Source organism: Phyllobates terribilis, unplaced genomic scaffold, assembly GCF_046119375.1.
Source record: "Phyllobates terribilis strain yellow unplaced genomic scaffold, ASM4611937v1 Scaffold_4__5_contigs__length_816908805, whole genome shotgun sequence".
NCBI lineage: Eukaryota > Metazoa > Chordata > Amphibia > Anura > Dendrobatidae > Phyllobates > Phyllobates terribilis.
In genome coordinates this window covers 682,839,929-682,853,718 of record NW_027362764.1, presented here as the reverse complement: position 1 = coordinate 682,853,718, position 13,790 = coordinate 682,839,929, and positions in this window count along the sequence as shown.

Here is a 13,790-nt window from a genome sequence, read left to right as displayed (position 1 = left end):
AGCTTGTGTAACCAAGCCAGATGGCTGACAAAGAGCTAACCTCAGTGCAAAAAAGGCAAGGAAGGAATTGGGGAGGGGGGGGTGATTCCTGCTAGGGCCCTGAAATCATAAAACAGGCAGGAGAGTCTGACGCATGGTGACGGAGAGGTTGTAGGGGCAGATAGGGGGTGTTGTCACGTGCGAGCCCGTGTGCATGCTGGCTTGTGTGTGAGAGTGCGCTTCCTAGGTGTGGCGCGCTGCAGACAGTCAAAGGGATTGTTCCCTTTCATTAAAAAGTACTCCCCGGCTGCAGGCTATTAGAAAGCAACTAACCGCGCTCTACTCACCCTACCCGGGTCTACCGGTGAGTCTCGCCTCTGCTCCCGGCCTGTGGCATTGGCCGTGAAGCTGACGTTCCATCGACAGCGCTGCAGCCGATCAGTGAGCTCAGCGGCTCTGAGTGGGGCGTTGTGTCTACAAGACCTTTTAAGGAAACCAGCAAAAAAATTGAAGAGAAGGGAAAGCACAAAATGACCTGGTCTTGCTGAGCACTGGAAAGGGCAGCCGGCAGCCAGACTTCAAAGTAGAAATGCAGCAAGTGAGAGGCTTGGCTCTGCCTACGCCCACACCACCCTGAACACGCCCGATCTCATCTGATCTCGGAAGCTAAGCAGGGTCGGGCCTGGTTAGTACTTGGATGGGAGACTGTAAAATAACACTCTTCCTGTATTATTTTTTTTCTACTGAGGACTTCTCAAAATATCAATATCACGATATTCTTATAAAAAAATGTATCTATTTATTCTTGGATTGTCCATTAAAAAGAATCAGATTGCAGCAGGTACATACAATAATTAGTTATAAAGTAATTGTCCATTTGTCCATAATTAGCTTAATTGTTGAGATTCACCCATCTTTCCTTGGATCCTGGCTGGTAAATCATGTGTTTGTCCAGCATGTGTCCAAGCCTACATGTCATCTGCTTCTCAGCATGAAGATTCTGTGTCTTGTGGGGTGGGCAGAGCAAGAGAGCCCCCCCTTTCTGTACCATGGGCTTTTATAGCCAGTCGTATGGACACCTGTTCTACATATGGTAGTGAACCAAAAATACACACACAAATAGCGCATGTCAACTAGACACGTTGGCTGAGGCATAGAACTCAGAAAAATGATTATCGATTAACATTCCAAATGAATTTCCATAATTAACCATTTAACATTTCCCCCTTTTTTGAGAATAAAAGGACTTTAATTGAAATTTCTCAAAAGAAGATACATTCATCAATCATTTTTTCTTTCCTTCTTCCTTGGCAATATCATTAAATTTCCATAATAATAATAATAGTAATAATAGTATCAATATCGAATTATTGCTATATAATGATGTGAATTCATGTTATGGTAAGCCGTGACTAATATTCATTTAATATGTATAATTATACTTCCCTATATCTAAATTGAAGCAATCGCGGGTTCAATCGTCATCATCTGTTGTCATCGGGTCGTCGTCTCGTCTTCTTCTTGGTTCTTTTATAACACAGTCTTTAGATGAAAACTCCTTTGAAATAAATTACAGCATGTAGATATTGTACAGTCCATAATTGTGTTCATTATTGTTCAGTCCATAAACTGTACTCTTTATTAGAAAGATCATGTGTGTCAGTTGATAAGAAAACAAAGTCCATGGATGAAATGTAGCTTTAATATCTGTGCAGTGTCACCTGGACTTACGTTGGATCGTCTTTGGAATCTTCCGTGTGTCCGCATTGGTCTCGTGTCAATTTTGGAACAGATGTGACGTCTTTGGTCAGTAAAGCAAGGGTTAACTTGACACTTTCCTGCTTTATATAGCACCATAACCAGTACTCAGTCCTTTATATACAGGACACATATGCCAGGTATAACCTGTTCACCAGCTTTCATTGAAGCATGGCAGGTGATAAGAAACCACTGGAACGTGATGAAACTTGAACACAACACAGTACATATAGGATCATCGTCCTCTGCCGTCCTGGTGATCAGTGGTGTGAATTGTATTGTATGTAATGGACACAGTCTATTATAACACTCAGCATTCACACCTGTTACCTTCTGAGACGTCCGGATATCAGTTGCTTCTTCTTGTAACTTTTGAGAATCTCTTTGATTTTAAAAATTAAAAGTCTTTATTAAGATAGAATTCATAATTGCGATGTCTTGATTGAAGTCTTCATTCCCTAATCTGATACCAAATCTGGCAGTTTTTCCTAACCTATAATATCACAGCGTACCAGTAGCAATCAGTAATATCCATCTAATTATTATCAAAATATTAAAATAAATTATGTTTGGAATAATAAACAATAATAGATAATAATTCATTATCAATCAATTTCTCCATATGATAGAACATTTTTATGTCATAGGTGTAATTACATTTTCCAACCCATAGGTGTCAGTGTATTTTGAAAAAACAAGTTTTTATATCTTTATTAAACCAATAATATCAAAGAATGTATACTCCTGAACCAAAATGAATAAATATATGAATGTATGAATGAATGAATGAATGAATAAATGAATGAATGAATTGTTGTGTTTACTCAGAAAATGTAAACATTTTTTTCCTTAGCAATATATATTTAATGAAGCAATACTCTTGTACTCTTGTATTAGACATTACTTTATGAAATATTAATGTGTTTTCTCAATTGAGATATTGAACTCAAATAAAATCAAATGAGAATTAAAAAATGAAAAAATAGAAAAATAAGAAGTATAAATTAAGAATAAAATTTTAAAAATGAAAAATAAAATTAAGAGTAAAAATAAGAATAAAAATAAAAATAAGGCCATTAAATTTTAATGACAAATGCAGAGTAATTATATTCTCCATAAAAAATACCCTTATATCTCCATTATCTGGATGATTTCATATTTGTCATAACCTTGTACCACCAAAAAATATTAAATTATGCAACTTTGCATGTAATACCCTTCTTAATTATACCATAGTACCTTATTATTATTTCTTCTTTATTAAAATGTGTGGAAAATAAGTATTGATCAAAAGTGATTATGTAATCAGGATCAAAAACACATTTTCCCCCTTAACCCCTTAAGCCCCGCGGGTGGTTTGCACGTTAATGACTGGGCCAATTTTTACAATTCTGACCACTGTCACTTTATGAGGTAATTACTCTGGAACGCTTCAACGGATCCCCCTGATTCTGAGATTGTTTTTTCGTGACATATTGTACTTCATGATTGTGGAAAAAATTTTTCGATATCACTTGCGTTTATTTGTGAAAAAAATGGAAATTTGGCGAAAATTTTGAAAATTTTGCAATTTTCAAAATTTGAATTTTTAAGCCCTGAAATCAGAGCGATATGTCACACAAAAGAGTTAATAAATAACATTTCCCACATGTCTACTTTACATCACCACAATTTTGGAACCAAAATTATTTTTTGTTAGGGAGCTATAAGGGTTAAAAGTTGACCAGCGATTTCTCATTTTTCCAACAAAATTTACAAAACCATTTTTTTAGGGTCCACATCACATTTGAAGTCACTTTGAGAGGTCTTTATGACAGAAAATACCCAAAAGTGACACCATTCTAAAAACTGCACCCCTCAAGGTGCTCAAAACCACATTCAATAACTTTATTAACCCTTCAGGTGCTTCACAGGAATTTTTTGAATGTGGAAGAAAAAAATGAACATTTAACTTTTTTCACAAAAATGTTACTTTAGACCCAATTTTTTTTATTTTCACAGGGGTAACAAGAAAAAATGGACCCCAAAATTTGTTGTGCAATTTCCCTTGGGCACGCCGATACCCAATATTTGGGGAAAAAATACTGTTTGGGCGCACGGCAGGGCTCAGAAGGGAAGGAGCGCCGTTTGACTTTTTGATTGTAAAATTTGCTTGAATAATTAGCGGACGCCATGTTGTGTTTGGAGAGCCCATGTGTGCCCAAACTTTGGAGCTCCCCCACAAGTGACCCCATTTTGGAAACTAGACCCCCCAAGGCACCTTTCTAGATGCATAATGAGCACTTGGAACCCCCAGGTGCTTCACAAATTGATTCGTAACAATGAAAAAGTGAAAAAAAAAAACACTTTTTCATTTTTATGAATCAATTTGTGAAGCACCTGAGGGTTCCAAGTGCTCACAATGCATCTATATAGGTGCCTTGGGGGGTCTAGTTTCCAAAATGGGGTCACTTGTGGGGGAGCTCCAATGTTTGGGCACACAGCGGCTCTCCAAACGCAACATGGTGTCGCTAACAATTTGAGCCGATTTTCCGTTAAATTTGTTAGAGGACACCATGTTGCATTTAGAGAGTCCCTGTGTGCCCAAACATTGGAGCTCCCCCACAAGTGACCCCATTTTGGAAACTAGACCCACCAAGGCACCTATCTAGATGCATAGTGAGCACTTGGAACCCCCAGGTGCTTCACAAATTGATTCGTAACAATGAAAAAGTGAAAAAAAAAACACTTTTTCATTTGTATGAATCAATTTGTGAAGCACCTGAGGGTTCCAAGTGCTCACTATGCATCTAGATAGGTGCCTTGGGTGGTCTAGTTTCCAAAATGGGGTCACTTGTGGGGGAGCTCCAATATTTGGGCACACAGCGGCTCTCTAAATGCAACATGGTGCCCGCTAACAAATTTAACCCAAAATTGGCTCAAATTGTTAGCGACACCATGTTGCGTTTGGAGAGCTGCTGTGTGCCCAAACATTGGAGCTCCCCCACAAGTGACCCCATTTTGGAAACTAGACCCCCCAAGGCACCTATCTAGATGCATAGTGAGCACTTGGAACCCCCAGGTGCTTCACAAATTGATTCGTAACAATGAAAAAGTGAAAAAAATAACACTTTTTCATTTTTATGAATCAATTTGTGAAGCACCTGGGGGTTCCAACTGCTCACTATGCATCTAGATAGGTGCCTTGGGGGGTCTAGTTTCCAAAATGGGGTCACTTGTGGGAGAGCTCCAATGTTTGGGCACACAGGGTCTCTCTAAATGCAACATGGTATCCGCTAACAAATTGAATGGAATATCGGCTCAAATTGTTAGCGGACACCACATTGCGTTTGGAGAGCCCCTCTGTGCCCAAACTTTGGAGCTCCCCCACAAGTGACCCCATTTTGGAAACTAGACCCCCCAAGGCACCTTTCTAGATGCATAGTGAGCACTTGGAACCCCCAGGTGCTTCTCAAATTTATTCGTAATAATGAAAAAGTGAAAAAAAAAACACTTTTTCATTTTTACGAATCAATTTGTGAAGCACCTAGGGGTTCCAAGTGCTCACTATGCATCTAGATAGGTGCCGTGGGGGGTCTAGTTTCCAAAATGGGGTCACTTGTGGGGGAGCTCCAATGTTTGGGCACACAGGGACTCTCTAAATGCAACATGGTATCCGCTAACAAATTGAATGGAAAATCGGCTCAAATTGTTAGCGGACGCCACATTGCGTTTGGAGAGCCCCTCTGTGCCCAAACTTTGGAGCTCCCCCACAAGTGACCCCATTTTGGAAACTAGACCCCCCAAGGCACCTTTCTAGATGCATAGTGAGCACTTGGAACCCCCAGGTGCTTCACAAATTGATTCGTAATAATGAAAAAGTGAAAAAAAAAACACTTTTTCATTTTTACGAATTAATTTGTGAAGCACCTAGGGGTTCCAAGTGCTCACTATGCATCTAGATAGGTGCCTTGGGGGGTCTAGTTTCCAAAATGGGGTCACTTGTGGAGGAGCTCCAATGTTTGGGCACACAGGGACTCTCCAAATGCAACATGATATCCGCTAACAATTTGAGCCGACAATTTGTTAGCGGATATAATGTTGCATTTGGAGAGTCCCTGTGTGCCCAAACATTGGAGCTTCCCCACAAGTGACCCCATTTTGGAAACTAGACCCCCCAAGGCACCTATCTAGATTCATAGTGAGCACTTGGAACCCCAGGTGCTTCACAAATTGATTCATAAAAATGAAAAAGTGTTTTTTTTTTCACTTTTTCATTTTTACGAATCAATTTGTGAAGCACCTGGGGGTTCCAAGTGCTCACTATGCATCTAGAAAGGTGCCTTGGGGGGTCTAGTTTCCAAAATGGGGTCACTTGTGGGGGAGCTCCAAAGTTTGGGCACAGAGGGGCTCTCCAAACGCAATGTGGTGTCCGCTAACAATTTGAGCCGATTTTCCATTCAATTTGTTAGCGGATACCATGTTGCATTTAGAGATTCCCTGTGTGCCCAAACATTGGAGCTCCCCCACAAGTGACCCCATTTTGGAAACTAGACCCCCAAGGCACCTATCTAGATTCATAGTGAGCACTTGGAACCCCAGGTGCTTCACAAATTGATTCATAAAAATGAAAAAGTGTTTTATTTTCACTTTTTCATTTTTACGAATCAATTTGTGAAGCACCTGGGGGTTCTAAGTGCTCACTATGCATCTAGATAGGTGCCTTGGGGGGTCTAGTTTCCAAAATGGGGTCACTTGTGGGGGAGCTCCAATGTTTGGGCACACAGGGGCTCTCCAAACGCAACATGGCGTCCGCTAACAATTTGAGCCGATTTTCCATTCAATTTGTTAGCGGACACCATGTCGCGTTTGGAGAGCCCGTGATGTGCCTAAACAGTGGAGCTCCCCCACAAGTGTCCCCATTTTGGAAACTATACCCCTCAAAGATTTTATTAAGGTGTATAGTGAACATTTTGAACCCAGAGGTACGGCACATTATTTGTTTACATTAGGTCATCATATTGAATAAGTTGTCATTATTCTTGAGCGCAAGTGCTCGCTACTTGAGTTTGCATCGGGTACTCAGGTATGCACCATGTACAGCGTGTGCTCGAGTGACATGCTCGAGTCCCTGCTCCGCATGTTTCACGGTTATTATACACCCAAAAAAAAACATGCGGGGATCGCTCGTGCATGGCAGGCAATCCCCGTAAAGTTTTTTGGCCGCGAAGCATATGGGGCAGAGACTCGAGCATGTCACTCAAATACCCACGATACTAAATGCATACCAGAGCACCCGATGCAAACTCAAGTAGCGAGCACTTGCTCTCAACACTAGTCGCCATATCGTCATCTTTTTTTCTTACTTTTGAAAAAAATCCCAACCCCAGCCCTAACCCTAGCACAACCCTAGCCCCAGCACAACCCTAGCCCCAGCACAACCCTAGCCCCAGCACAACCCTAGCCCCAAACCCAGCCCTAACCCTAGCCCAATCCTAACTCAAGAGTTTATTTTTGACGCCGTTCCTTGTGCGGTATAAGTGATTAGACGACTTTATTCTTCGGGTCGGTGTGATTACAGCAATGCCAGAATCATATGGGGTTTTTATGACTGACAGCTGTCACACACTAAAAGACGCATTTTTTGTAAAATCTAGTTTTTGCATCGCCATATTTTGAGAGCTATAATTTTTCCAGATTTTGGCAGACAGTCATGTGACGGCTCGTTTTTTGCGGGATGACTTGACGTTGTTATTGGTGCCATTTTCAGGCACGTGACATTTTTTGATCGCTTTCTATTCCGATTTTTGGGAGGCAGAATAAACAAAAACCAACAATTCAGGAATTGTTTTTTTTTTTTTTTTTATTCTGTTCCGCGTGTGGTAAAATTGATGAGGCAGCTTTACTCTTCGGGTCAGTACGTTTACAGCGGTACCACATTTGTATCATTTTTCTATGTTTTGGCGCTTATACACAATAAAAGCTATTTTATAGAAAAAAATATTTTTTAGTATCGCTTTATTCTGAGAGCTATAACTTTTTTATTTTTCGGCTGATGGAGCTATATGGCAGCTTGTTTTTTGCGGGACGAGATGACGTTTTCAGTGGTATCATTTTTATTTATATGCGTCTTTTTGATCGCGTGTTATTCCACTTTTTGTTTGGCGGTATGGTGATAAAGCATTGTTTTTTGCTTGGTTTTTTTTTTTTTTTTTTTACCGTGTTCACTGAAGGGGTTAACTAGTGGGACAGTTTTATAGGTCAGGTTGTTCCGGACGCGGCGATACCAAATATGTGTACTTTTATTGTTTTTTTTTATTTTTTTTATAATAATATTTATTGATGGCTACATTATATTTTTATTTTTGGTGTATTTTTTTTTTATTTTTTTCTAATATTTTTGCACATTTTTTTTTTTTTTTTCCACTTTCACACAGTTTATACACTTTATTACTTTGTCCCACTCTGGGACTTTCACTTTTTTTTTTCTGATCGCCTGCATGGCACAGGAATGGAGCACCATCCCTATGCCATGAAGGCTGTCAGAAGTGCACAGTGTGAAGATTGCTTGGAGATGCACTGCGCATGTCCAAGCAATCTTCCTGCTCTCTGGTGACCCGGATGTTGTCATGACGACATCGAGTCGTCATGGCAACACCCGGGAAGCCTTTGCAGACTGCGCTGGAAGCCGGAAGAGGAGGTGAGTATCGCCGATCACTTCCCCATGCCCCCGCAATGCCGCGATCGACTTCGATCGACTTCGATCGCAGCATCGCGGGGGTTAATGTGCTGGGAGCGGTGCGTGACCGCTCCCTGCACATAGTACCGGGTGTCAGCTGTGACAATCAGCTGACACCCGGCGGCGATCGCGCCCGCACAGCCTGTGTGCGCGCGCGATCGCGATGACGTACTAATACGGGTCTGGCTCTTAAGTCCCAGGGCACAGACGCGTATTAGTACGTCAGATGTTATTAAGGGGTTAATACCAAAAATATTATTTTATAAAATTTATGTATATATCAGAACCAAATTAAAAATAATTATTCTTCTAGAAATATTGTGCATAAATTTCATATCGATGAGTAGCATAGATTTGACTAAAGAGAGGTGTGTACCTATTTAGGTAACCATTAAAAATAATATTATAGTTATTCAAGAATATTATCATGTGGAAAATTATTCTAAATATAAATTTGCTTTGTAAACCATTTTGATGTGTGGTTGCCCTTATCCACTATTAGTTAAATCAAGAAATAATAATTATTAAAGAAATATAGAAATATATATGTAGATAATACCTAATTATGTATTATAATTTCCTCAGAATTAAATATATTTTTGTACCTTCACATAAAGAAACATTTTTTTTTTTCAAACAAACAAACATACGAGGCCTCTGTCACATCAATCACACTTAGCCGCTGCTGATTTACTCATCTGTCACCTTCACTCTGACATTCACAGATCTGTTCAACTCAAACATTCCACATATGAAGTTTTATATATATATATATCTATATTTATATATATATATATATATTTAACCCAAAATTGTTGTATCCCAATTTTTTAATGTGCATTGCCATATCAATTGAATATCTTTATATTTCTTTGAATATTCCCCAAGTACATATTATATAATATGAGAGTAAGTCACTGGAATTTCAGACACTTGAAAAAACTCTTGTCTTAGATTCTTTTTTCACTGGCTGCCCGGTCTTAAGTTACATCAGTTGAAAATAGAATGAATGGGAGCCTATACTATTAGCTCAAAGTTCAAAGGCCGCAGCTGTCACACGTCATGTGTGAATAAAGAAATAAATCCATTTTAGAGTTCTTTGATCAAATCCTGCTTTGGAATGAAAACTCTAAGGAAATATAAGAAAATAAAATTAAATATCAAATTCATACAGAAACAGAATTATTTAAATATCTTATACATATATTGGTTGGTTCTAATGTAATTCAAAATATTGCTACTTAAATTTATATATATGAAGTTCTAATTTATTAATTAATATATATATATATATATTTTATAAACGTATATATAAATACAATTATGCGCAATCTCTACTTAGACAAGTATATATATATATATATATATATATATATATATATATATATGAACTATTAGAAACTATGTAACTACAATTTTACTGTATAAGATTATAAATAAATATTGAGACATTGTATTACATTTTGATACAACATTATAATTGCAGTTTTTCCTTAGCCACTCCCTAAATCAAATCTTCTATCTCTCTCAAATATCTCCAGGAACGCCCTATTTAGGAAAGACATTTTTCTATCCTTCAAAACCTCAGAGAACTGCCTGTTCTTCTGTCCACATTCCATGACGTCACTGTGAGTTGGTCGTCTCACCTGTCTCTGTCCATCAGTTTCAGCCATTTTCCTTTTTAGAGAATCACAGTTCTGACTGAGAATTAACTCATTCTGTGGAGAGATGGATCTTTGCACTGGCTAATATGGCTTATAACATATATGAAATCTTCGGCGTATTTGATAGAGTTCACTATGGGGATGACTCAGTCTAGGAGAGTTTGATATTGGCTTTTGGTAAGATTTTACCTTTCCTGGTTTTATAAATTTAGCTTGATTTATTTTCTTTTCACGATTCTCATGTTTTCTAACAAAATCCAGCATCTGTGCACATTCAAATAATGAATTTTTTTGTGATGCCATAACTTGGGAAACTGAATTTAGGAATTTGAATTTTTGTACAAACGTTGTTATCATATGTTGTACTTTTCCATTCTTGATGAGAGCTTTGTACAACCGCTCAAATATGGACATGCATGTATATGTACATTCCTTCCTACCAATCCTTAGTTTCTGCAGATCTTCTATGTTGGGAAAATCCTTTGTGACACAATAAATCAAATATCTTAATCTGTCCGAATCATTTTCCCATCCATTAGAAGAGTCATTTTCACAGGGCATTAAATGTAAACGTCTGGACAATGTCACAGGAATCCATATTTTAAATAATTGATTCCTCTCCTCATTGGATAAATCAAACTTATCAGAGAAGCTCTCAAATGTCTCTGAATTTCTACAGGCATGGATTTTGACATCATATTTTGGCATGATTTTGTATAATTTCAGCAAATTTTTCCTCATTTTAATTTGGAGTTGAGCCTGGGTAATTCCTGAATTCTCTGATATTTTTAGTGGCTCTTGTACGTCCTTTCCTCCTACGTCACTCACGTCTCCTCCCACATCACCTAGTATGTCGGTTTCTCGTATGTCAGTCATGTCTCCTCCCATGTCAGGTTTCTGTATGTCCGTCTCTTGGTCAGACCCAAGGTCAACTTCAGTTACATACACGTGTCTTACTTCTTGTTCATTTTCCACATTACAGTCAGAATCAGTATCACCGTCTGACACTTCTACACTATTTTCTTGCTTAGAAATCTCTAACACAAGACTATGAAAAAAATCTACCAAATGTAGAATATTTCTCAATTTCTGTTTGTCTCTATTTACCAATTTAGAAGTTAACTGTAAATTCTGCAATTCACATTCTTTGTATAAACTGAGCCACAAAACTTCTATGTCATCTCCTACATTAACTTTGAAATTAATATTACTTTGTTTAACAAAAGAAGAAATTATATCCATATTTTGCTTACCTTAAGATTCCTTGGCTTCTCTTTATCAGCACGTCCTGTCTTCAGTTTGTCTGATTCTTTTCCTGTGTGATTCTGTTACTTGTTAGTACCTCTGCTTCCTGTCTTTCCTCAGTCTGTAGGTCCTTTCTGCTTCTCGTGACAAACTAGTGAATTTACTGACACGTGAACAACAGCTGTTCAGCTCGTCAGGACTCCCACCTTGTTCACGGAAGAAATTCACTTACTTAATTTAAAAAACAAAAAAACAGGACTGGCTGGCTCATCATTGTAAAATAATACTCTTCCTGTATTATTTTTTTCTACTGAGGATTTCTCAAAGTATCAATATCACGATATTCTTATAAAAAAATGTATCTATTTATTCTTGGATTGTCCATTAAAAAGAATCAGATTGCAGCAGGTACATACAATAATTAGTTATAAAGTAATTGTCCATTTGTCCATAATTAGCTTAATTGTTGAGATTCACCCTTCTTTCCTTGGATCCTGGCTGGTAAATCATGTCTTTGTCCAGCATGTGTCCAGGCCTACATGTCATCTGCTTCTCAGCATGAAGATTCTGTGTCTTGTGGGGTGGGCAGAGCAAGAGAGCCCCCCCTTTCTGTACCATGGGCTTTTATAGCCAGTCGTATGGACACCTGTTCTACATATGGTAGTGAACCAAAAATACACACACAAATAGCGCATGTCAACTAGACACGATGGCTGAGGCATAGAACTCAGAAAAATGCTTATCGATTAACATTCCAAATGAATTTCCATAATTAACCATTTAACATTTCCCCCTTTTTGAGAATAAAAGGACTTTAACTGAAATTTCTCAAAAGAAGATACATTCATCAATCATTTTTTCTTTCCTTCTTCCTTGGCAATATCATTAAATTTCCATAATAATAATAATAGTAATAATAGTATCAATATCGGATTATTGTTATATAATGATGTGAATTCATGTTATGGTAAGCCGTGACTAATATTCATTTAATATGTATAATTATACTTCCCTATATCTAAATTGAAGCAATCGCGGGTTCAATCGTCATCATCTGCTGTCATCGGGTCGTCGTCTCATCTTCTTCTTGGTTCTTTTATAACACAGTCTTTAGATGAAAACTCCTTTGAAATAAATTACAGCATGTAGATATTGTACAGTCCATAATTGTGCTCATTATTGTTCAGTCCATAAACTGTACTCTTTATTAGAAAGATCATGTGTGTCAGTTGATAAGAAAACAAAGTCCATGGATGAAATGTAGCTTTAATATCTGTGCAGTGTCACCTGGACTTACGTTGGATCGTCTTTGGAATCTTCCGTGTGTCCGCACTGGTCTCGTGTCACTTTTGGAACAGATGTGACGTCCTTGGTCAGTAAAGCAAGGGTTAACTTGACACTTTCCTGCTTTATATAGCACCATAACCAGTACTCAGTCCTTTATATACAGGACACATATGCCAGGTATTACCTGTTCACCAGCTTTCATTGAAGCGTTGCAGGTGATAAGAAATAGTGTTGAGCCACCCCTGTAGTGTTCGGGTTCGGTTCGGTTCGTTGAACACCGGGATGTTCGAGGAACTGTTCGTCGAACTGTTCGTCGAACACCTTAGAACACCGTCGAACACCGTTAAAACCAATGGCAGGCAAACAAAAACACATAGAAACACATAGAAAACACCTGCAAAGGTGTCCAAAAGCTGACAAACTGCTCAGAAGACACTCTCTTTAAAAAAGCCGGCCGGCAAATTCAGCAGCGGCATACACCGGTACCCGACAATTTAGACAAGAAGGAATAGAGCATCACACATAGATTAGATAGATAGAAACATGTCAGTCACATATATATGAAGTACAGTGACAGTGTTGGTTACTGCACTTGTCATTTAGTGTAAAGGATTTATTAAAAAAAATATTAGTGTTTTCATGCACCGTCTCTTTAAAAAAGCCAGCCGGCAATTCAGCATCTGTACCCGACAATTTAGAACAGAAAGAATAGAGCTTCACACATAGATTAGATAGATAGAAACATGTCAGTCACATATATAATAAGTACAGTGACAGTGTTGCTTACTGTACTTGTCATTTAGTGTAAAGGATTTATTTAAAAAAATAATAGTGTTTTCATGCACTGTCTCTTTAAAAAAGCCTGCCGGCAATTCAGCAGCGGTACCCGACAATTTAGAACAGAAAGATAGAGCATCACACATAGATTAGATAGATAGAAACATGTCAGTCACATTTATAATAAGTACAGTGACAGTGTTGGTTACTGTACTTGTCATTTAGTGTTAAAATAAAGGATTTATTAAAATAAAAATTGGCGTGGGATCCCCCATAATTTTAGGCTCTAGCGGAGGTTAAGCAGACGGCTGGGGCAGATGTTTGAAGCCTCGGAAGGGGGTAATACCCACGGAGCTTACCAG